This window comes from Nomascus leucogenys, unplaced genomic scaffold (assembly GCF_006542625.1).
Source record: "Nomascus leucogenys isolate Asia unplaced genomic scaffold, Asia_NLE_v1 Super-Scaffold_361, whole genome shotgun sequence".
Taxonomy (NCBI): domain Eukaryota; kingdom Metazoa; phylum Chordata; class Mammalia; order Primates; family Hylobatidae; genus Nomascus; species Nomascus leucogenys.
The window spans coordinates 854,293-877,793 of record NW_022095772.1 but is presented as its reverse complement, the minus strand read 5'-3'; the positions used below and the strand labels follow the sequence as shown (position 1 = coordinate 877,793).

General features: G+C 42.2%; 1 non-coding gene across 1 annotated transcript; it reads right to left on the bottom strand.

Annotated features, from left to right (window-relative positions):
* Positions 1-368: 368 nt before the first annotated feature.
* On the bottom strand, positions 369-501 carry LOC115833636. The gene has a single exon (XR_004029020.1). It is a non-coding gene; the product is annotated as a small nucleolar RNA SNORA1 (small nucleolar RNA).
* Between the last annotated feature and the right edge of the window lie 23,000 nt (positions 502-23,501).

Below are 23,501 nucleotides of genomic sequence, written 5' to 3'. Positions count from 1 at the left end.
TTTTGAGACAGAATTTCGCTCTGTAGCCCAGGCTGGAGTGCAGTGGCGTGATCTCGGCTCACTGCAACTTCCGCCTCCCAGGTTCAAGCAGTTCTCCTGCCTTAGCCTCCTGAGTAGCTGGAATTACAGGTGCGCTCCACAACGCCCAGCTAATTTTTTTTTTTTCTAGTAGTTGAATTGTACAAAGTACACTTATATTTTGACACCTGATCCAAGACACAGTCATGTACCACATTACAATGTTTCAGTCAATATATAGCATATGAAAGAAAACAGTAGTCCTATAAGAGCTGAAAATTCCTTATTACTTAAATGTTATTTTGAAAGTCAACATTTTTCTCCTACATATTTTACTCATAAGCATGGCAAAATGTTACAAGTCTCATTGTCACCACTGCAATATGCATACTGTGATGGAAGCATAACCTGTCTCAATTTAGCCACATTAACTACTTTTGGACACCGTGATCAACAGTGCCCATTCTCATCTAGCATGAGGCTTTTTTTTTGGAGACGGAGTCTCTCTTTGTCGCCCAGGCTGGAGTGCAGTGGCGCAATCTCTACTCACTGCAACCTCCACCTCTTGGGTTCCAGCGATTCTCCTGCCTCAGCCTCCTGAGTAGCTGGGACTACAGGTGTGTGCCACCAAACCCAGCTAATTTTGTATTTTTTAGTACAGACAGGGTTTCACCATATTGGCCAGGCTGGTCTCAAACTCCTGACTTCGTGATCCGCCCACTTCAGCCTCCCACAGTGCTGGGATTACAGGCATGAGCCACTGCAACTGGCCTACGCCCAGCTAATTTTTATCTATTTGGTAGAGACGGGGGTTTCGCCATGTTGGCCAGGCTGGTCTCGAACTCCTGACCTCAAGTGATTCGCCCGCCTCGGCCTCCCAAAGTGCTGGGATTACAGGCCTGAGCCACCGCGCCAGGCCTTGTACTTTCTTGAATGGGAAGTTGTCTTCATGGTGAGCAGCTCTTCTTTGAGGTGTTTATTTAAAGTATTCAAAAGAATAGAGAGATTCCAGTAGGGAACAATGAAAATATTGAGGCCTCTATATCATGCCCTATGAGGGAAAGTAGACAAAGACGAAATAAACTTCAACAAGAGACTAAAAAACTGCTTGAGTGTTTTTGATTACCAACTTTTCATGAGCTGAATAGGTTGAAAATTTGCTACTTTTCTAAGTTTTCCCTTTAAGATCAGGGATAAATCATTTCCTGGAAGGATATTTTTCACTGTAAGCTCTTTCTGTTTCTATGTTGATAATCTAATCTGAATAATTGAGGTTTATTGAGACCTTCCTTTTGAAAGTAACTTGTTACCTATGTATGATTAACCTGGCTACTATTCTAAATGTAGAATTTAAAGTGTTTTATCCAGGCTGGGCATGGTAGCTCACACCTGTAATCCAAGCACTATGGGAGGCCAAGGTAGGAGGATTACTTGAGCCCAGGAGTTTGACACCAGCCTGGGCAACATAGAGAGACCCTATCTTTACAGAAAATAGAAAGAAATTAGTTAGGCACGGTGGCATGGCCCTGTAGTCCCAGCTAGCTACTTGCAAGGCTGAGATGGGAGGATCCGCTTGAGTCTCGGAGGTTGCAGCTGCACTGGACTGTGATTGTGCCATTACAACAGAGTAAGACAGAGTCTCAAAAAAAAAAATGTTTTATCATTTATATAGAGCTTGGAGTTTCAAACATAAAGTAGAATTACTTTATCACTTGTAAAAACTTTGTTCTCTGAAAGTTGATAAACAATGAGGTAGAACGACTCCTGAAACATAGATGGTTTCCATTGCAATGATTTCAATTCTAAGGTGGAGCTCAGGGTTTGGCAAGGTTCCCTACATTATTAGACTGTGCATTTTACCCTTTTTCAAAAGCAGGTAAGGTTGTAGTGTAGGGTGTGGCTAATGGTTCTCAACCCTGGCTGCTCATTTGAATCAATGGGGAGCATTTAAGCCTCCCCATGCCTAAGCTGTTCCCTAGCCAATGAAATAGGAATGGTGGGGGACCTAGGCATCAGTATTTTTTAGAGTTCCCCAGGTGATTCTGCTTGTGTACCAAGGATGAGAATCATTTTACTAGATTCAGCTATATGGGAATCTTTGGGCTATTTTAGAAAACATGGTGACCTGGCTGGGAGTGGTGGCTCGTGCCTGTAATCCCAGCACTTTGGGAGGCTGAGGCAGGTGGATCACCTGAGGTCAGGAGTTCAAGGCCAGCCTGGCCAACATGGTGAAACCACATCTCTACTAAAAATACAAAAAATTAGCCAGGCGTGGTGGCAGGCACCTGTAATTCCAGCTACTCTGGAGGCTGAGCAGGAGAATTACTTGAACCTGGGAGGCAGAGATTGCAGTGAGCTGAGATTGTGCCATTGCACTCCAGCCTGGGCAACAAGAGTGGAACTCCGTCTCAAAAAAAAAAAAAAAAAAAAGAAAGAAAAAAAGACAAAAGAAAACATGGTGATCAGTGAATTAAGGTGGCCTATTAATATCCCGTCAGTTCCCACCTGAATGTCAGATGTCCTGGAGTGCTGAGATGTGTCCAGAATTGCTAGCTACCCAGCTAGAAAAGCTACCGCAAGGTCATCTTGGGAAAAGAGAACCACAAAGGTCCCAGTTAAGAGGATGGATAGTTTCCCAGGGTTGGAGTCCTTTCTTTTCCCAGTCGCCCCCAAACACTTAAGAGGCCTATGGGATAGGCAGGGGACAGGGAGAGCCTCACTCCTCTCCCATCTGTTGGGAGACCCTCACTCACCAAAACAGCGTTGCCTTGTCTGTGTCATATGCATCATGTGAGTGCATGAAGTCCCTTGCTCCAGGGACTTCCCATTCAGGCCTGGAGTGTCTCCCATGCAAAGAGCCCACTCCTCTGTTCCTGGGACACACCTCTGGCAGTCTCAGAGGTCGCCCATTCATCTTGACTTCTGGAAAGAAGCCCATAGTGAGAAAGGAGCATGTAGTCAGAAACCACCAAGTGCAGCATAGTTCTACATAACTCACAGCATTCAGTAGTTTGGTGGTGGTGTTTTTCTTTCTTTTTCCATACAGTAGTTCATCTGATATGTGCAGATATGCAGCACCTGTTTAGTCAGAGGGCTGGGATGGTGAGGTCGCCCTGTAAACTCTGGGCAAATTACTCCATTTCTGAGCTATCTTTTGCCATCTGTTAGAATTTCTTATCAGGATTTAATCGGGGTTGGTTGTGAAAGAGTATATGAACATGCTCTGATAAAAAAGAAAATAAGCGGGCCAGGCACAGTGGCTCATGCCTGTAATACCAGTACTTTGGGAGGTTGAGGTGGGAGGATTGCTTGAGGCCAAGAATTTTTTTTTTGTTTGTTTGTTTTGTTTTTTGACAGAGTTTCAATCTGTCGCCCAGACTGGAGTGAAATCACGCCCAGCAATGGCGTGATTTCGGTTCACTGCAACTTCCACCTCCTGGGTTCAAGTGATTCACCTGCCTCAGCCTCCCAAGTAGCTGGGATTACATGCGCCCACCACCACGCCCAGCTAATTTTTGTATTTTTAGTAGAGACAGAGTTTCACCATGTTGCTCAGGCTAGCCTTGAACTCCTCACCTCAGGTAATCCACCTGTCTCGGCCTCCCAAAGTACTGGGATTACAGGCGTGAGCCATCGCGCCTGGCTGAGGTCAAGAATTTGAGATCAGCTTGGGCAATATAGCAAGATCCAGTCTCTACCAAAAAAAAAAAAAAAAAAGAAAAAGAAAAAAAAAGAGAGGAGAGAGACAGAGAAAATAAATGAAATGTACCCCATTTGAATAACAGTTGAGCTGAGGTGTAAGCCTCCAAATGGAGGAAGAAGGAACAGCCCTCCTGTAAGCTGAGAGCCCTGTCCTTAATAATGCTGTCCTATTGAGAATGATTTTTCCTCTTCCTGGATCATGAATGCTTGCTCAGTGAGCCATTGCCATCCCTTACAAAACAGACTGACCAAATGCTGGCAAGGATCAGGGAGATGAGTATAAACAGGTATAGCCACTTGCAGGAAACCCTTTGGTCATTTCTTAGAAAATCTACATACATCTACTTCATGACCAAGGAATTCCACTTCTAGATATTAATCCAAGAGAAAGAAAAACATAGATCCACAAAAAGACATGTCCAGTTCTATATATGGCAGCTCTATTCATAATATTATGCAACCCTGGAAATATCTCAGATGTTCATTATCAGAAGACTGGTTCAAAACATTTTGATATATTCATAAAATGGGGTACTACTCAACCAAAAAATGAGACACTGATATATTCAACACTGATTGAATCTCAAAAACTTTTTTTTTCACCTATAATGTGTTCTATGATAAACATTATTTTCAATAAAATAAGTCAAACAGATAAGAATATGCACTTCATTTCTGTGAAGTTCAGGAACAGGGTCATGAGAGGGGATGCCTTAGAAAGGAGCACAGTGGGCCTGCGAGGTGGCAAGAAAGCTCTGTGTCTGGTTTTGGAAGGTGGTTGCATACATCTATCAGAACTGATGTCAGCACAGTTAGGATCTTTACCTTTCATTGTAGGTGCTTTTTTTTTTTTGGTGGAAAATCAAACTTGGTTGGGCATAGTGGCTCACGCCTATAATCCCAGCACTTTGGGAGACCCAGGTGGAAGGATTGCTTGAGCCCAGGAGTTCAAGACCAGCCTAGGCAACATAGGGAGACCCTGTTTCTACAAAAATAAAAAATTAACAGTGCGTGGTGGTGCACGCCTGTGGTCCCAGCTACTAGGGAGGCTGAGGTGGGAGGATTGCTTGGGCCTGTGAGGTCGAGGCTGCAGTGAGCTGTGATAGGGCCACTGAACTCCAGCCTGGGTGACAGAGTGAGACCCTGTTTCACATAAGTAAGTAGTTTAAATAAATAAACAAATACAAATTTTAAAAAAATGTATATCTAAATGAGAGAAAGGGCTGAATTACTATTGCAAACATTTTATTACCTTAGCAGATTGTAAGGGTTGAAACCAAAACTTCAAGTTTTACTTGTTTAGAAACTCCAACAGTTCTCATGAATAAAAAGTATTATAAAATCCTGGGAAGGATTAGCATATGCTGCTAGAGGTCACACTGCTCGTTAGCCATGCCATGGATGATTTGCAGGCAGCCCGTTTTTTCTTCCTAAGCTTGAAAGCTAAAAATAGAATTAAAGGTGATAAGGGCATCAATTCCCAGACAGCTAAGCTGTTTAAACCATTTATTTACTTATTTTATTTATTTATTTATTTATTTATTTATTTATTTGAGACAGAGTCTCACTGTGTCACCCAGGCTGGAGTGCAGTGGTGCAATCTTGACTCACTGCAACCTCCGCCTCCCAGGTTCAAGCAATTCTCCTGCCGTGGCCTCCCAAGTAGCTGGGATTACAGGCACCCCCCACCACGACCTGCTAATTTTTGTATTTTTAGTAGAGACAGGGTTTCACCATGTTGACCAGGCTGGTCTCGAACTCCTCATCTCAGGTGATCCGCCCACCTCAGCCTTCCAAAGTGTTGGGATTCCAGGCCTGAGTCACCCCACCAAGGCTGTCTAAACCTTTTATAATTGCACATTCCTTTTTAGATATAATTTTCTTTCTTTTTTACTTATACAATATTGAGGTACAATTGCAGTTTTGTTACATGGATATATTGCAGAGTGGTGAAGTCTGGGCTTTTAGTGTAACCATCATCTGAGTAGCACACATTGTACCCACTAAGTAATTTCTCTCTCACCCCTTTCCCATCCTCTTACCCTCCAAAGTCTCCATTGCCTGTCATTCCACATTCTGTGTCCATGTGTGCAGATTATTTAGCTCCCACTTACAAGTGAGAACATGCAGTATTTGACTTTATAAATTGTTTTACTTAAGATAATGGCCTCCTCTTCCATCTATGTTGCTGCAAAATACATAATTTTATTCTTTTTTATGGCTGCAAAATACATAATTTTATTCTTTTTTATGGCTGAATAGTATTCCATTGTGTATGTATATATACATACACACACACACCCACACACACCCCACATTTTCTTTACTTTTATTTCTTCATTTATTTTTATTTCAAACACTAGTGTCAAGGGCTTTCAGTAGATTGCGGCGAATTTGCTGCTCTGCTAAGTAGGAAACCCTGACCCAGAAGCAGGTGGTCTAGGAATGGTTTAGGGCCAGGTTCCCCATGAATGTGTGCCACGTGATGGGCGAGGGGGCGACTGCATTTCCAGCTGCACCCTGTTTCCCAGGAGGAGGGCCTCTCTGCACTGGATCCCAGTCCTGGCATTGGGGAGAGTGGTCCTCTAGTGGGGACAGTGGGGACCAGCCATCCAGGGCCAACAAGGCCCGTGGAGGCTTTGTGGCGCTGCCATAGGTTCCGCCTGAGTGGGATTCTGACTTGGACATGTTCAGTCATAATCCCACAGATGGCAGATTCGCCCCATTGGCTCCTCAGCACATTTTCTTTATCTAGTCATCTGCTGATGGACATTTAGGTTGATTCCATGTCTTTGCTATTCTGAATAGTGCTCCAATAAACATACAAGCACTTGTTCTTTTTAATATAATGATTTCTTTTCTTTTGAGTAGATACCCAGCAGTGAGATTGCTGCATCCAATGGTAGTTCTAGTTTTCTTTCTTTGAGAAATCTCCATACTGTTTTACATAGTAGTTGTACTAATTTGTATTCCCACCAATGGTGTATAAGCATTGCCTTTTCTCTGCAACCTCACCAATATCTATTGACTTCTTGTTTTTCAACTTTTGAAAAATAGCCATTCTGAGTGGTGTAAGATGAAATCTCATTGTGGTTTTAATCTGCATTTTTCTGATGATTGGTGTTAATGATTAGTGACGTCGAGGATTTTTTTCATATGCTTGCTGGCTATTTGTATGTATTTTTTTGAAAAATAGGTATTCATGTTCTTTGCCCACTTTTTAATGGGGTTGTCTGTGTGTGTGTGTGTCGTTTTTTTTTTTTTTTTTGAGTTGTTTGAGTTTCTTGTAAATTCTGCATATTAGTCCTCTGTCGAAGGCATAGTTTGCAAATACTTTCTCCCATTCTGCAGGTTGTCTGTTCACTCCTGTTAAGTATTTCTTTTGCTGTGCAAAGCTTTTTAGTTTAAGTAAGTCTAATTTGTCTACTTTTGTTTTTGTTGCCTGTGCTTTTGAGGTCTTAGTCATGAATTCTTTGCCTAGACCAATGTCCGGAAGTGTTTTCCCTAGATTTTCTTCTAGTATTTTTGTGCTTTCATGTCATACATTTAAGTCTTTAATTCATCTTGCGTTGATTTTTGTATATGTTAAGAGATATGGAGTCCAGTTTCATTCTTCCGCATATAGCAACCAGTTTTTGTTGCACCATTTATTGAAAAGGGTATCCTTTTCCCAGTGTATGTTTTTGTTGACTTTGTCAAAGATCAGTTGGCCATAGATTTATAGCTTTATTTCTGGGTTCTCTACTCTGTCCCATTGATCTGTGTATATATTTTTATGCCAGTACCATGCTGTTTTGGTGACTATATCCTTGCAGAATAATTTGAAGTCAAGTAATATGATGCCTCTAGCTTTGCTCCTTCTGGACAGGATTGCTTTGGCTATTTGTGCTCTCTTTTGGTTCCGTATGAATTTTGGGGTTGTTAGACATAATTCTCAAGATATGTTCAGGTTTCACTTTTGTTCTTTAATTTTATGGATTTTCTTCCCAATAAGGCTATAAGCTTAAGTCAAAAATTGTTTTGCTTATAGCTGAAGAGTCCCTGCTTTCAGCCTGCCTTGTGATTTTCATCTTGTTGCAGTTGAATTAGGTTTGTGGCACCTCTGCTTTTTGTGGTTTTCATGTCAACACCTTGGTTTTTTGGCTTTTTACTAATTTTTTTCTTTTTTTGAGACAGAGTCTCGCTCTGACACCCAGGCTGGAGTGCAGTGACTCAGTCTCGGCTCACTGCAACCTCCGCTTCCTGGGTTCAAGTGATTCTCCTGCCTCAGCCTACCAAGTAGCTGGGCCTACAGGCACCTACCACCATGCCCGGGTAATAATATATATATATAACTTTTTTGTTTTTTTTTTAGTAGAGACAGGGTTTCACCATGTTGGTCAGGCTGCTCTCGAACTCCTGACCTCAAGTGATCTGCCCAGCTTGACCTCCCAAAATGTTGGGATTATGGGCATGAGCCACTGCACCCAACTGGTTTTTTACTAAATTTTAAAAATTACAAGGTTAAAATACAATGAAACACTCAAGGAATTGCATCAACCATCTCTTTTGTACAGACTGAGATGACTCTCCTGGTGACCCTGAACTCGTAGGGGCAGCAGGTGGACATGTACATTCACTACTTGGTGGAAAGAAGTCTGAATTGGGGAAGTATTTATACATATGTGAAATTCCAATGTACTAGGGTGTCCTGTATTTTATCTGGTAACCGTGGGGGCAGTCCTATGAGCTGTGGGGCACCTGCCCTGGAGACTGAGGCAGGGAGTCAAAGCGACATGAGATTGGGGGTAGGTTTTGCATGTCCGTGGAAAGGGCTTGTGATGAATTTGAAAGATTGAGAAACAGGAATCAAGGGCGACTTCTTGGTTTTAAACTTCAGCACCTGGTGCCCTTTAGAGAAGATGGGAGGGGAGTGGGTTTCAAGTGTGTTGTGATATGGACAGGTCTTATTGACCGGATGTGGTGGGCGTCCAAATGGAGATGTGGAAGTTTGATTCTGAGTGAACTCAATATCGTCGTGGTGTGTTCTACCATATCCCTTCTAGCCCTCTCCGCACTTTCTCCCATCTAGTGTTTCCCTGCTCAAATGGAAGGAGAGAGGAACAACTTAGAGCACAGTGTGACTGGGGCAAGCTACCTTCCAGGTAATTATTTAAACACCAGCTAGGCTGCTGCAAGAAAAGAAATGATGGTAAAAATAAATGTACTCCAAAGGAATGTGACTAAACAATATTTCATTGTGTAACAGATTTCTGTGCGCCCCTTTTGCAATGTATCTTTAAGGACGCGTTGCTAGGCGTAATGAAACAAAATGTTTTTCGCAATGAAGTGGTTATTTTGCAATGAAAGCCAGTCAAGGAAAGAAATCAGGCTGGAATACTCCTAATCACAACCTTTATGAAATCTAACATTATGGTTAGACCATACCATGCCTGCACTTAAGTAGTTTTTGAAATTTTGACCCAAATAAGAAATTCTTGGCTGGGCACGGTGGCTTATACCTGTAATTCCGCACTTCGGGAGGTCGAGGCAAGCGGATCACCTGAGGTCCAGGAGTTCGAGACCAGCCTGGCCAACATGGTGAAACCCTGTCGCTACTAAAAATACAAAAAATTAGCTGGGCATGGTGGCACACGCCTGTAATCCCAGCTACTCAGGAGGCTGAGGCAGGAGAATCGCTTGAACCCGGGAGGCAGAGGTTGCAGTGAGCTGAGATTACGCCACTGCATTCCAGCCTGGGTGACAGAGTGAGACTCTATCTAAAAAAAAAAAAAAAAAAGAAAACCAGAACAGAAAAGAAATTCTTTCATTATAAGGAAAACAGAAATGCACATAAACACAGTTACAATATTATATTTTGTGATTAAAAATATATTTTTTAATGGACTACAAATATTATAATTTTTCTTAAAATGGCCCTTGTGTAAAAAGTTTATTCCCCTTGACTTGACTTTTATATAGTAATGAAGTTTCATAATTAAATCTGTATTTTGTATTATCAATATTTAACCACTAGAAGAATTGATGATGCTACTTATTAAAAATGACAAATGATGTAACAGAGTTAGTGGGATGTCTGCCTGTTGAAACCATTTTATTAGGTAAGTATTTTGATTACAAAGGGGTTGGATATAAACTGGCCTTATATCCAAAAAGCTTTTTGCAAAAATCGAAACTGGATATATCCCGTGACCATTTCCTTTCCCCCCCAGCCCCTCTGTTAAAATCTTTTAGCAAAAAGCTTTTACCAAATAATTTACATTGAAATATAGTTTTAAAGTTTGCTATGTTGCTTTCTTTCCAAAGGTATTCAGATTTTAGTAGGGGATAGATGTGTCCCCTAAGTCAAGTGAGTATAAGAATTACCTATATTGTTTGCTACAAATGCAAATGCCCACAGCCCCCTTGTAGAGTCTCATTCAGGGCTACCTACTGCAGGGCCCAAGAATCTGTATTTTTAACAAATATTCTGGTCATTCTTGGGACTGGCAAATCTAGAAAACACCAGCTTGAATAAAACGATTAAAGTTGTCCTTGCTGAATTTCAGCTACATTAAAGGTACCAGTGCTGGATGAGATTTTTGAGGGGTTGAGGAGAAATAATTACACATAAATTATTTTATTAATGAAATGATTCAGCAAAGTGTAAATGCCTGTAATGGGCTTGGCAGTGTCCTGGGTGCTGAAGGTACTGAGTGGAATAGGACATGAGACAAGTGCTCTACTTGAAATAAGCACAGGCGTGGAAGAAGGTTGTGTAGTTTTGTCTGGGGATTTGGCACAGTTTTTACGGAGGATGTGGTCTGTGAAATGGGTGATTTGAAACATGACGGAGGCTGCTTATGGGTTGGGTTATTCTGGGAAGCAAGCAAGTGCGAGGGCACCAGAAGGTATGAAGGGCCTTGGAGTATTGGGCTTCCTTATGGCTGCTAGAGAGAATGAGTTGGAATGAGACGTGCAGCTCATGAAACCAGGAAGACAGCTTATTGTGGAGGAATGACTTGCTAAGCTCTATCAGATGAGCAGTGAGCAGCGAGGAAATGGGAGAGATGAAATCATGGCTGCTTTTGGAAAGATAAGTGGACTAGCATGCAGCATGGAGAATGGAGAGGTGGAGGGTTGTTGGTGTGTGTGTGTGTGTGTGTGTGTGCACGTACGACAGAGAGAGAAAGAAGAGGGAATATGAATGGCATGGGAAATAAGAGACAGGCAGGCCAGGTCAGAGGATTTTTAGGATGGCCGGTGAGGTGCAGGAGGGTCTGGAGGTCAGCTGTGGGGAGGAGAAGAGATGGAGGACTCAGGCACTAATCTAAGGGGAAGGGGAGCACTGTATTCTAAGGGGGCCAGCCCTGCTGCTCCCTGTAAGCACTTTATGTATTTGACATGAAATATACTGAGACGGCCCCCATACTTTAGGGTGCAAATGCTCCCCTAAAGTGAGAGTGGAAGAAGAAAAAAGGAGAAGGCTCTTATTTGCTCATGTGAGCCGTGTACAGTTCCTTCAGAGCTCAGAGAGGCACTATGCAGTGAATCAAGCCAGGTCAGCTGCTGGGACTAGGGGCCTGGGTAGTCACAGCCCTGCCAGCCATCCACATGCCTTCCAGGATCAACCCAATCTCTGGAACCTTTCCCGAGGCCTCCATTTTCAGCAATTTTGTTGGGAATCCAGGTAACAGAATGGCCATAGTGGTGATTATGTGCCTTCTACCTCCTTTCCATCAGCTTCGCTCACCTTCCCCTTCCAGACATGAGAAAACAGTTTCACTACAATATCCAGTAGATTTACCTAATTGGTAAAATAAGAAAGGCCAAGGAACTTGCTATTCTCTTCACTCCCACCCCTCCTGTTCATTTTGCTTGTAACAATAGAGCCAAGTTTCAAACAAATGTGGAAAAGGTGAGCAATGCTAATGATGTGTTTCAGATGGGATTCAGGGACAACTCAACTTGAAACTGCCTCTTAGCCATCTGTTTGTGTGCCTGGGGTTTCACCTGCTTTGAATTAGGGTAATTTAATAATTGCCAATTAGACTGGGAGAGTACAAATGGTTTTGTTAATTAGATTAAAAAGTTACATTTTATAATACTTACTGTATTAACCATGGGCTGTTATCTGTTCTTTCTTTTGAAAATCTCTTTTATTTCAGTTTCCATAGCTGTGTTGCAGCTGTCCAATCTCTCTGGCATTCTAGAATGGATGCTGCCTGCCTTCCATATTCCAACTCATAAGGTTCTTTGCCTGATGTCTTGTGAACATACACACCGCAATTCCAGATACCATTAAGCCTCTGCTATCCAGGCTTATTTATATTAACTATAGTTTGTTTAAATATATTTTATTAAACTCTTTAAAAATCAAACAAACAAACAAACAAACAAAACAAATACTTCTGTGAAGCCAGAACCAAACAAAGAAGTATTTGAGGTCCTGGATCTTTAAATTTTATGATCTTGGGCTTGGCTCATGCCTGTAATCCCAACACTTTGGGAAGCCAAGGAGGGCAGATCACCTGAGGTCAGGAGTTTGAGACCAGCCTGGTCAACATGGTGAAACCCCGTCTCTACTAAAAATACAAAAAATTAGCTGGGCATGGTGGCAGATGCCTGTAATCCCAGCTACTCCAGAGGCTGAGGCAGGAGAATCTCTCGAACCCAGGAGGCGGAGGTTGCAGTGAGCCCAGATGGTGCCATTGCACTCCAGCCTGGGCGACAAGAGCAAGACTCCGTCTCAAAAAATAATAAAAAATTAAAAAAAATAAGTAAATTCTCCTTACATATAAAACATATGAAGCAGTGCTGCCAAAGAGAGAGAGAGAAGAGAGAAAGAGAGTGAGCGAGAGAGAGACATTGAGAATAAGAGAGAACAAAGATGATGATTTCCGAAAAAAAAGGAATGGATATTCAATAAGCCTGTACTTACTATCACCATAAGCTCTAAGATATGACATGAGTATGTTTCTATTTTAATACCTCTAAACTCACAATTAATGGCATCTTAATATTTTAAAGGGTAGCCATTGTTTTAAAAGCATATAAAATAATGGTATAAAAATTAGAGCTATCTTAAGTTCAGTAAGTATAGAACTTTGAGTAAGTCAATTTGATAATTCCCCTTTATGGTCATGATAGTTTCATGTTTAACTAAATCTTCAGAAAAAACTTTTATTGAGTTGATCATTGGCTAAAAATATGGTAGTATTTGATTGGTTTTAAAGAGACACTTATTTTGTTTTTTGAGGGGAAAGTGAATATTGAGAAAAAATAGTGACTGTGTTCAATGTTATGCTTGTAACATCAGTAAACTGCAACTGTCAAGGCTGTTTCCTATTATCTACTGTTAAATGGCCCTGTTTTCTAACTTAAAAATAGTGCTTCTAAGGCTAAACCTTCAATTTCTTCTGGACTTTGTCACGTTACTTTGGGTGATTTTGAAAGATTTCCATACATAATACTGCTCTGGAAGGGTGTGTGCGAATATGGTTCACAAAAGCAGTGAAGACATGTATCTACACCGAGGACAGCGATGTGAGCTACACTGCAACAACTGTTTTAGATGGCCAGCCTGCGTTTGACGACAATCCCTGAGTGCCAGATGTGAAGGAAGATATAAATCCCTCACCATGTCCTGAATTCCACAATGCCTCTCCCTCCTCCCCTGGGAGTGGAGCCCAGGCTGACCTCTCTCTGGCTCCATCCTGGAAATGTGTGTGGGAATGGCAGCATTGCCCTTTACCCCATGCCCAATACTGCAATGGCACCGTAGGCTGTGTGTGTGTCAGACAGAAAAATAAAACATCAGATTTTTGTTAATTTTGGGTGATGAGTGGGGTCAGGGATAGTTATTATTTTGAGACTGCTATTTTTTTTCTCTAACAACAGATGGGGCTGGGCACAATGGCTCATACCTCTAATCCCAGCACTTTGGGAGGCTGAGGCAGGTGGATTATTTGAGGCCAGGAGTTCAAGACCACCCTGGCCAACATGGTGAAACCCCATCTCTACTAAAAATACAAAAATTAGCCAGGCACCGTGGTGCATGCCAGTAATCCCAGCTACTCAGGAGGCTGAGGCACAAGAATCACCTGAACCCAGGAGACGAGGCTGCAGTGTGCCAAGATCACACTACTGCACTCCAGCCTGGGTGATGGAGTGAGATTCTGTCTCAAAAAAAAAAAAAAAAAAAAGAAAAAAAGAGAGAGAGAGAAAGATGGGATCTTGTGCTGTCACCCAGGCTGGAGTGCAGTGGTGTGATTGTAGCTCACTGCAGCCTTGAACTCCTAGGCTCAAGTGATCGTCCTGCCTCAGCCTCCCAAGTAGCTGGGACAACAGGCATACACCACCACACCCAGCTAATTTTAATTTTTTGTAGAGATAGGGTCTTGCTATGTTGCCCAGGCTGGTCTTGAACTTTTAGGCTAAACTGATCCTCCTGCCTCAGCCTCTCACAGTGCTGGGATTATAGGCATGAACCACCAAAAACTGCTGTTTAAAAGTGTTTATATCCTGGATACACTAATAGCATTTTGTCCAACTTGTGGAGTGGAAGGAGTAGGGAAGGGCAGGATAGTGCTAATGAACTGTGACAGGGGCTAGCAAGAAAGAAAGAAAAAAGTCCTTTGGGTATATACCCAGTAATGGGATGGCTGGGTCAAATGGTATTTCTAGTTCTAGATCCCTGAGGAATCGCCACACTGACTTCCACAATGGTTGAACTAGTTTACAGTCCCACCAACAGTGTAAAAGTGTTCCTATTTCTCCACATCCTCTTCAGCACCTGTTGTTTCCTGATTTTTTAATGATGGCCATTCTAACTGGTGTGAGATGGTATCTCACTGTGGTTTTGATTTGCATTTCTCTGATGGCCAGTGATGATGAGCATTTCTTCATGTGTTTTTTGGCTGCAAAAATGTCTTCTTTTGAGAAGTGTCTGTTCATGTCCTTTGCCCACTTTTTGATGGGGTTGTTTGTTTTTTTCTTGTAAATTTGTTTGAGTTCATTGTAGATTCTGGATATTAGCCCTTTGTCAGATGAGTAGGTTGCAAAAATTTTCTCCCATTCTGTAGGTTGCCTGTTCACTCTGATGGTAGTTTCTTTTGCTGTGCAGAAGCTCTTTAGTTTAATTAGATCCCATTTGTCAATTTTGGCTTTTGTTGCCATTGCTTTTGGTGTTTACTGGGTATATACCCAAAGGACTATAAATCATGCTGCTATAAAGACACATGCACACGTATGTTTATTGCGGCACTATTCACAATAGCAAAGAGTTGGAACCAACCCAAATGTCCAACAACAATAGACTGGATTAAGAAAATGTGGCACATATACACCATGGAATACTATGCAGCCATAAAAAATGATGAGTTCGTGTCCTTTGTAGGGACATGGATGAAACTGGAAAACATCATTCTCAGGGGGAGCCAAGATGGCCGAATAGGAACAGCTCCGGTCTCCAGCTCCCAGCCCCAGCGACACAGAAGACTGGTGATTTCTGCATTTCTGCTTGAGGTACCGGTTTCATCTCACTAGGGAGTGCCTAACAGTGGGTGCAGGACAGTCGGTGAAGTGCACTGTGCGCGAGCCGAAGCAGGGCGAGGCATTGCCTCACTCGGGAAGCGCAAGGGGTCAGGGAGTTCCCTTTCCTAGTCAAAGAAAGGGGAAACAGACGGCACCTGGAATATCGGGTCAGTCCCATCCTAATACTGCGCTTTTCCAACGGGCCTGGAAAACGGCACACTAGGAGATTGTGTCCCGCACCTGGCTCGGAGGGTCCTATGCCCACGGAGTCTCGCTGATTGCTAGCACAGCAGTCTGAGATCAAGCTGCAAGGCGGCAGCGAGGCTGGGGGAGGGGCGCCCGCCATTGCCCAGGCTTGCTTAGGTAAACAAAGCAGCCAGGAAGCTCGAACTGGGTGGAGCCCACCACAGCTCAAGGAGGCCTGCCTGCCGCTGTAGGCTCCACCTCTGGGGGCAGGGCACAGACAAACAAAAACTCAGCAAGAACCTCCACAGACTTAAATGTCCCTGTCTGACTGACAGCTTTGAAGAGAGTAGTGGTTCTCCCAGCACGCAGCTGGAGATCTGAGAACGGACAGACTGCCTCCTAAAGTGGGTCCCTCACCCCTGAGCAGCCTAACTGGGAGGCACCCCCCCAGTAGGGACAGACTGACACCTCATTCAACCGGGTACTCCTCTGAGACAAAACTTTCAGAGGAACTATCAGACAGCTGAATTTGTGGTCTCACGAAAATCCGCTGTTCTGCAGCCACCGCTGCTGACACCCAGCCAAACAGGGTCTGGAGTGGACCTCTAGTAAACTCCAACAGACCTGCAGCTGAGGGGCCTGTCTGGTAGAAGGAAAACTAACAAACAGAAAGGACATCCACACCAAAAACCCATCTGTACATCACCATCATCAAAAACAAAAAGTAGATAAAACCACAAAGATGGGGAAAAAACAGAGCAGAAAAACTGGAAACTCTAAAAAACAGAGCACCTCTCCTCCTCCAAAGGAACGCAGTTCCTCACCAGCAACGGAACAAAGCTGGATGGAGGATGACTTTGATGAGTTGAGAGAAGAAGGCTTCAGACGATCAAACTACTCTGAGCTACGAGAGGAAATTCAAAACAACAGCAAAGAAGTTAAAAACTTTGAAAAAAAATTAGAAGAATGGATAACTAGAATAACCAATGGAGAGAAGGGCTTAAAGGAGCTGATGGAGCTGAAAGCCAAGTTTCGAGAACTACGCGAAGATTGCAGAAGCCTCAGTAGCAGATGCGATCAACTGGAAGAAAGGGTATCGCTGATGGAAGATGAAATGAATGAAATGAAGAGAGAAGGGAAGTTTAGAGAAAAAAGAATAAAAAGAAATGAACAAAGCCTCCAAGAAATTTGGGACTATGTGAAAAGACCAAACCTATGTCTGATTGGTGTACCTGAAAATGATGGGGAGAATGGAACCAAGTTGGAAAACACTCTGCAAGATATTATCCAGGAGAACTTCCCCAATCTAGCAAGGCAGGCCAGCATTCAGATTCAGGAAATACAGAGAACGCCACAAAGATACTCCTCGAGAAGGGCAACTCCAAGACACATAATTGTCAGATTCACCAAAGTTGAAATGAAGGAAAAAATGTTAAGGGCAGCCAGAGAGAAAGGTCGGGTTACCCACAAAGGGAAGCCCATCAGACTAACAGCTGATCTCTCAGCAGAAACTCTACAAGCCAGAAGAGAGTGGGGGCCGATATTCACCATTCTTAAAGAAAAGAATTTTCAACCCAGAATTTCCTATCCCGCCAAACTAAGCTTCATAAGTGAAGGAGAAATAAAATACTTTACAGATAAGCAAACGCTGAGTGATTTTGTCACCACCAGGCCTGCCCTAAAAGAGCTCCTGAAGGAAGCACTAAACATGGAAAGGAACGACCGGCACCAGCCACTGCAAAAACATGCCAAACTGTAAAGACCATCGAGGCTAGGAAGAAACTATAGCAACTAACGAGCAAAATAACCAACTAACATCATAATGACAGGATCAGATTCACACATAACAATATTAACGTTAAACGTAAATGGGCTAAATGCTCCAACCAAAAGACACAGACTGGCAAACTGGATAAGGAGTCAGGACCCATCAGTGTGCTGTATTCAGGAAACCCATCTCACGTGCAGAGACACACATAGACTCAAAACAAAGGGATGGAGGAAGATCTATCAAGCAACTGGAAATCAAAAAAAGGCAGGGGTTGCAATCCTAGTCTCTGATAAAATAGACTTTAAACCAACAAAGATCGAAAGAGACAAAGAAGGCCATTACATAATGGTAAAGGGATCAATTCAACAAGAAGAGCTAACTATCCTAAATATATATGCACCCAACACAGGAGCACCCAGATTCATAAAGCAAGTCCTCAGTGACCTACAAAGGGACTTAAACTCCCACACAATAATAATGGGAGATTTTAACACCCCACTGTCAGCATTAGACAGATCAACGAGACAGAAAGTTAACAAGGATATTCAGGAATTGAACTCAGCTCTGCATAAAGTGGACCTAATAGACATCTACAGAACTCTCCACCCCAAGTCAACAGAATATACATTTTTTTCAGCACCACACCACACCTATTCCAAAATTGACCACATAGTTGGAAGTAAAGCTCTCCTCAGCGAATGTAAAAGAACAGAAATTATAACAAACTGTCTCTCAGACCACAGTGCAATCAAACTAGAACTCAGGATTAAGAAACTCACTCAAAACCGCTCAACTACATGGAAACTGAACAACCTGCTCCTGAATGACTATTGGGTACATAATGAAATGAAGGCAGAAATAAAGATGTTCTTTGAAACCAACGAGAACAAAGACACAACATACCAGAATCTCTGGGACACGTTCAAAGCAGTGTGTAGAGGGAAATTTATAGCACTAAATGCCCACAAGAGAAAGCAGGAAAGATCCAAAATTGACACCCTAACATCACAATTAAAAGAACTAGAAAAGCAAGAGCAAACACATTCAAAAGCTAGCAGAAGGCTAGAAATAACTAAAATCAGAGCAGAACTGAAGGAAATAGAGACACAAAAAACCCTTCAAAAAATTAATGAATCCAGGAGCTGGTTTTTTGAAAGGATCAACAAAATTGATGGACCGCTAGCAAGACTAATAAAGAAGAAAAGAGAGAAGAATCAAATAGATGCAATAAAAAACGAAAAAGAGGATATCACCACCGATCCCACAGAAATACAATCTACCATCAGAGAATACTACAAACACCTCTATGCAAATAAACTAGAAAATCTAGAAGAAATGGATAAATTCCTCGACAAATACACCCTCCCAAGACTAAACCAGGAAGAAGTTGAATCTCTGAATAGACCAATAACAGGTTCTGAAATTGTGGCAATAATCAATAGCTTACCAACCAAAAAGAGTCCAGGACCTGATGGATTCACAGCTGAATTCTACCAGAGGTACAAGGAGGAACTGGTACCATTCCTTCTGAAACTATTCCAATCGATAGAAAAAGAGGGAATCCTCCCTAACACATTTTACGAAGCCAGCATCGTCCTGATACCAAAACCTGGCAGAGACTTAACCAAAAAAGAGAATTTCAGACCAATATCCTTGATGAACATTGATGCAAAAATCCTCAATAAAATACTGGCAAACCGAATCCAGCAGCACATCAAAAAGCTTATCCACCATGATCAAGTGGGCTTCATCCCTGGGATGCAAGGCTGGTTCAACATACGCAAATCAATAAATGTAATCCAGCATATAAACAGAACCAAAGACAAAAACCACACGATTATCTCAATAGATGCAGAAAAGGCCTTTGACAAAATTCAACAACCCTTCATGCTAAAAACTCTCAATAAATTAGGTATTGATGGGACGTATCTCAAAATAATAAGAGCTATCTATGACAAACCCACAGCCAATATCATACTGAACGGGCAAAAACTGGAAGCATTCCCTCTGAAAACTGGCACAAGACAGGGATGCCCTCTCTCACCGCTCCTATTCAACATAGTGCTGGAAGTTCTGGCCAGAGCAATCAGGCAGGAGAAGGAAATAAAGGGTATTCAATTAGGAAAAGAGGAAGTCAAATTGTCCCTGTTTGCAGATGACATGATTGTATATCTAGAAAACCCCATTGTCTCAGCCCAAAATCTCCTTAAGCTGATTAGCAACTTCAGCAAAGTCTCAGGATACAAAATTAATGTACAAAAATCACAAGCATTCTTGTACACCAATCACAGACAAACAGAGAGCCAAATCATGAGTGAACTCCCATTCACAATTGCTTCAAAGAGAATAAAATACCTAGGAATCCAACTTACAAGGGATGTGAAGGACCTCTTCAAGGAGAACTACAAACCACTGCTCAATGAAATAAAAGAGGATACAAACAAATGGAAGAACATTCCATGCTCATGGGTTGGAAGAATCAATATCGTGAAAATGGCCATACTGCCCAAGGTAATTTATAGATTCAATGCCATCCCCATCAAGCTACCAATGACTTTCTTCACAGAATTGGAAAAAACTACTTTAAAGTTCATATGGAACCAAAAAAGAGCCCGCATCGCCAAGTCAATCCTAAGCCAAAAGAACAAAGCTGGAGGCATCACGCTACCTGACTTTAAACTATACTACAAGGCTACAGTAACCAAAACAGCATGGTACTGGTACCACAACAGAGACATAGATCAATGGAACAGAACAGAGCCCTCAGAAATGATGCCGCATAGCTACAACTATCTGATCTTTGACAAACCTGACAAAAACAAGAAATGGGGAAAGGATTCCCTATTTAATAAATGGTGCTGGGAAAACTGGCTAGCCATATGTAGAAAGCTGAAACTGGATCCCTTCCTTACACCTTATACAAAAATTAATTCAAGATGGATTAAAGACTTATATGTTAGACCTAAAACCATTAAAATCCTACAAGAAAACCTAGGCAATACCATTCAGGACATAGGCGTGGGCAAGGACTTCATGTCTAAAACACCAAAAGCAATGGCAACAAAAGCCAAAATCGACAAATGGGATCTCATTAAACTAAAGAGCTTCTGCACAGCAAAAGAAACTATCATCAGAGTGAACAGGCAACCTACAGAATGGGAGAAAATTTTTGCAACCTACTCATCTGACAAAGGGCTAATATCCAGAATCTACAATGAACTCAAACAAATTTACAAGAAAAAAACAAACAACCCCATCAAAAAGTGGGCAGAGGACATGAACAGACACTTCTCAAAAGAAGACATTTATGCAGCCAAAAAACACATGAAGAAATGCTCATCATCACTGGCCATCAGAGAAATGCAAATCAAAACCACAGTGAGATACCATCTCACACCAGTTAGAATGGCCATCATTAAAAAATCAGGAAACAACAGGTGCTGGAGAGGATGTGGAGAAATAGGAACACTTTTACACTGTTGGTGGGACTGTAAACTAGTTCAACCATTGTGGAAGTCAGTGTGGCGATTCCTCAGGGATCTAGAACTAGAAATACCATTTGACCCAGCCATCCCATTACTGGGTATATACCCAAAGGACTATAAATCATGCTGCTATAAAGACACATGCACACGTATGTTTATTGCGGCACTATTCACAATAGCAAAGAGTTGGAACCAACCCAAATGTCCAACAACGATAGACTGGATTAAGAAAATGTGGCACATATACACCATGGAATACTATGCAGCCATAAAAAATGATGAGTTCGTGTCCTTTGTAGGGACATGGATGAAACTGGAAAACATCATTCTCAGTAAACTATCGCAAGGACAAAAAACCAAACACCGCATGTTCTCACTCATAGGTGGGAATTGAACAATGAGAACTCATGGACACAGGAAGGGGATCATCACACTCCGGGGACTGTTGTGGGGTGGGGGGAGGGGGGAGGGACAGCATTAGGAGATACACCTAATGCTAAATGACGAGTTAATGGGTGCAGGAAATCAACATGGCACATGGATACATATGTAACAAACCTGCACATTGTGCACATGTACCCTAAAACCCTAAAGTATAATTAAAAAACAAAAACAAAAACAAAAAAACCCACATCATTCTCAGTAAACTATCGCAAGGACAAAAAACCAAACACCATATGTTCTCACTCATAGGTGGGAACTGAACAATGAGAACTCATGGACACAGGAAGGGGAACATCACACTCCGGGGACTGTTGTGGGGTGGGGGTAGGGGGGAGGGACAGCATTAGGAGATATACCTAATGCTAAATGACGAGTTAATGGGTGCAGGAAATCAACATGGCACATGGATACATATGTAACAAACCTGCACATTGTGCACATGTACCCTAAAACCTAAAGTATAATAAAAAAAAAAAATAAAAAAAAAAAAAAAATAAATAAAAAAAAAATAAAAAAAAGAAAGAAAGAAAAAAGAGTTCCCTAAATAAGCTGCTACTGGGTGTCCTCCACTCACATGGAGCCAGGGCCTTGCCTTTTAGGCACTTACTCTTCCAATGTCTATTTTATAATATGTTCAAGAAGGATCCCAGATTCAAAAGATTTATAGAATTAGAGTTAAAAGGGATAGATATTTTGTTTGACCCTGAAAAAGTTAAGGAACATGCTTGAGATATTCAATGGCAGAGGCTGGAATAGATTTTCCCAAATCTCCTGATGTGAAGTTCTGTGTTTGTCAAACATGACTGTGTAAAAAGATTAATTTAAACTTAATGACGTGTTGTATTCATAGAAGTTCTTTGGGTTTCTGTGGAAACCTCCTCTTGCTAGCTTAAGCAGAAATGGGGGATTTATTGGAAGGAAGCTGAGATATTGCACCAAACTGCACAAAATTGAATGAAGAGCTGACTAAGCAAGGCTGCACTGAGAAGGAACCAGGGTGGTCTGGGCTGTGGTAGTGGTAGTAGCAGCTTGCAGATCTCCCACCACTGATGCTGGCTCGACTCAGACAGCTCTCCCCTCTCTGCTCTCTGTCTCTGGCTCAGACAGGACACTTTGTGTGGCTGTTTCCTTCCACAAGGCCTCAGTGGGAGCAAGCCAGCTTCCCACAGGCCTCTGAGACAGACCACCCCATTCCTCCCACTCCTATTAACCTGCTTTTATTTCCTTAATTGCACTTATCACCATGCAGAAGCCTATGTGTTTGTTCCCCTGTGGAGATGTAAAAACACTGATGCCCAGGCCTAACTCCCAGAGACTCTGATTGAACTGGTTCGGGCTATGGAGCCGGGACATGTGCATTTTTCTTACAAGCTCTAATGTGCAGCCAGGATTAAGAATCATTGCCTTCTGCATCGACAGGACAAATACAAAATGTGCAGCAAAATATATGTTTAAGTGAATCTTCTTGATTCTAGAAGGTCTAGAAACGATTGTTTCTAACAGGTCTAGAAAAAATTGTTTCTAACAGGTCTAGAAATGATTGTTAAGGAATAATAATGCATTTTGTCCATCACCACACATAAGTGATGTTGACCAGAGCCCTCCCAGATTGAGTGGTGCCAGGTGCTCGGGGTTGTCTCGGTTGATCCTTACTATGGCCTTGTGGGGTAGGGGGCAGTGTCCTCATTGTCCATATGAGTCACTGAGGCTGAGGGATTCAGGCTGAGTGTATGCCCACAGTTCTTTGGCAAACCCGACCACTGGGCCAGCCAACTACACGGGGATTCTGACCGGCTCCTGATGGGTGCCCATGATGGGCTGTGCAAAAATGGTGGTGAGATTTCTCCACCTTCATGGAGGTGGTACCCAGGGGAGGTGGACTTCAGCAGCAAGAATGGGCTGAGCGCAATGGGTCAAACCTGTAATCCCAGTGCTTTGGGAGTTCGAGGCAGGAGAATTGCATGAGCTCAGTTGTTTGAGACCATGGGAGACCCTGTCTCTACAAAAAAAGAAAAAAAAGTGATAGTAGTCAGACATTCCCGACAGGCAGGACTGTTGAATGTTGGTATGTGTTACCAGGAGATAACACATTTTAAGCAGAAATAATAGGGGAGAAAGAGGATCTCAATGATTTCAAGAAAAGCAGAACTTGCTAGGCTTTCGGGGCTAATTAAAGGAAATAGGAAAAATGAACATGTGTGAGAATCTAAACCTAACAGTAGTTTATTGAAAAGAAGAGAAAGGGTGGAGAGGGAAATGAAGTTTTGATTTTTGCCTTTTTAGGAATTGAGATATAATTTAGTGTTTGTACTTTAAGTTAGTGTAGAGTTTGAGTGAGAAGAATGAGGAACATAAATATGAATGCTCTGTTAATATAGTGG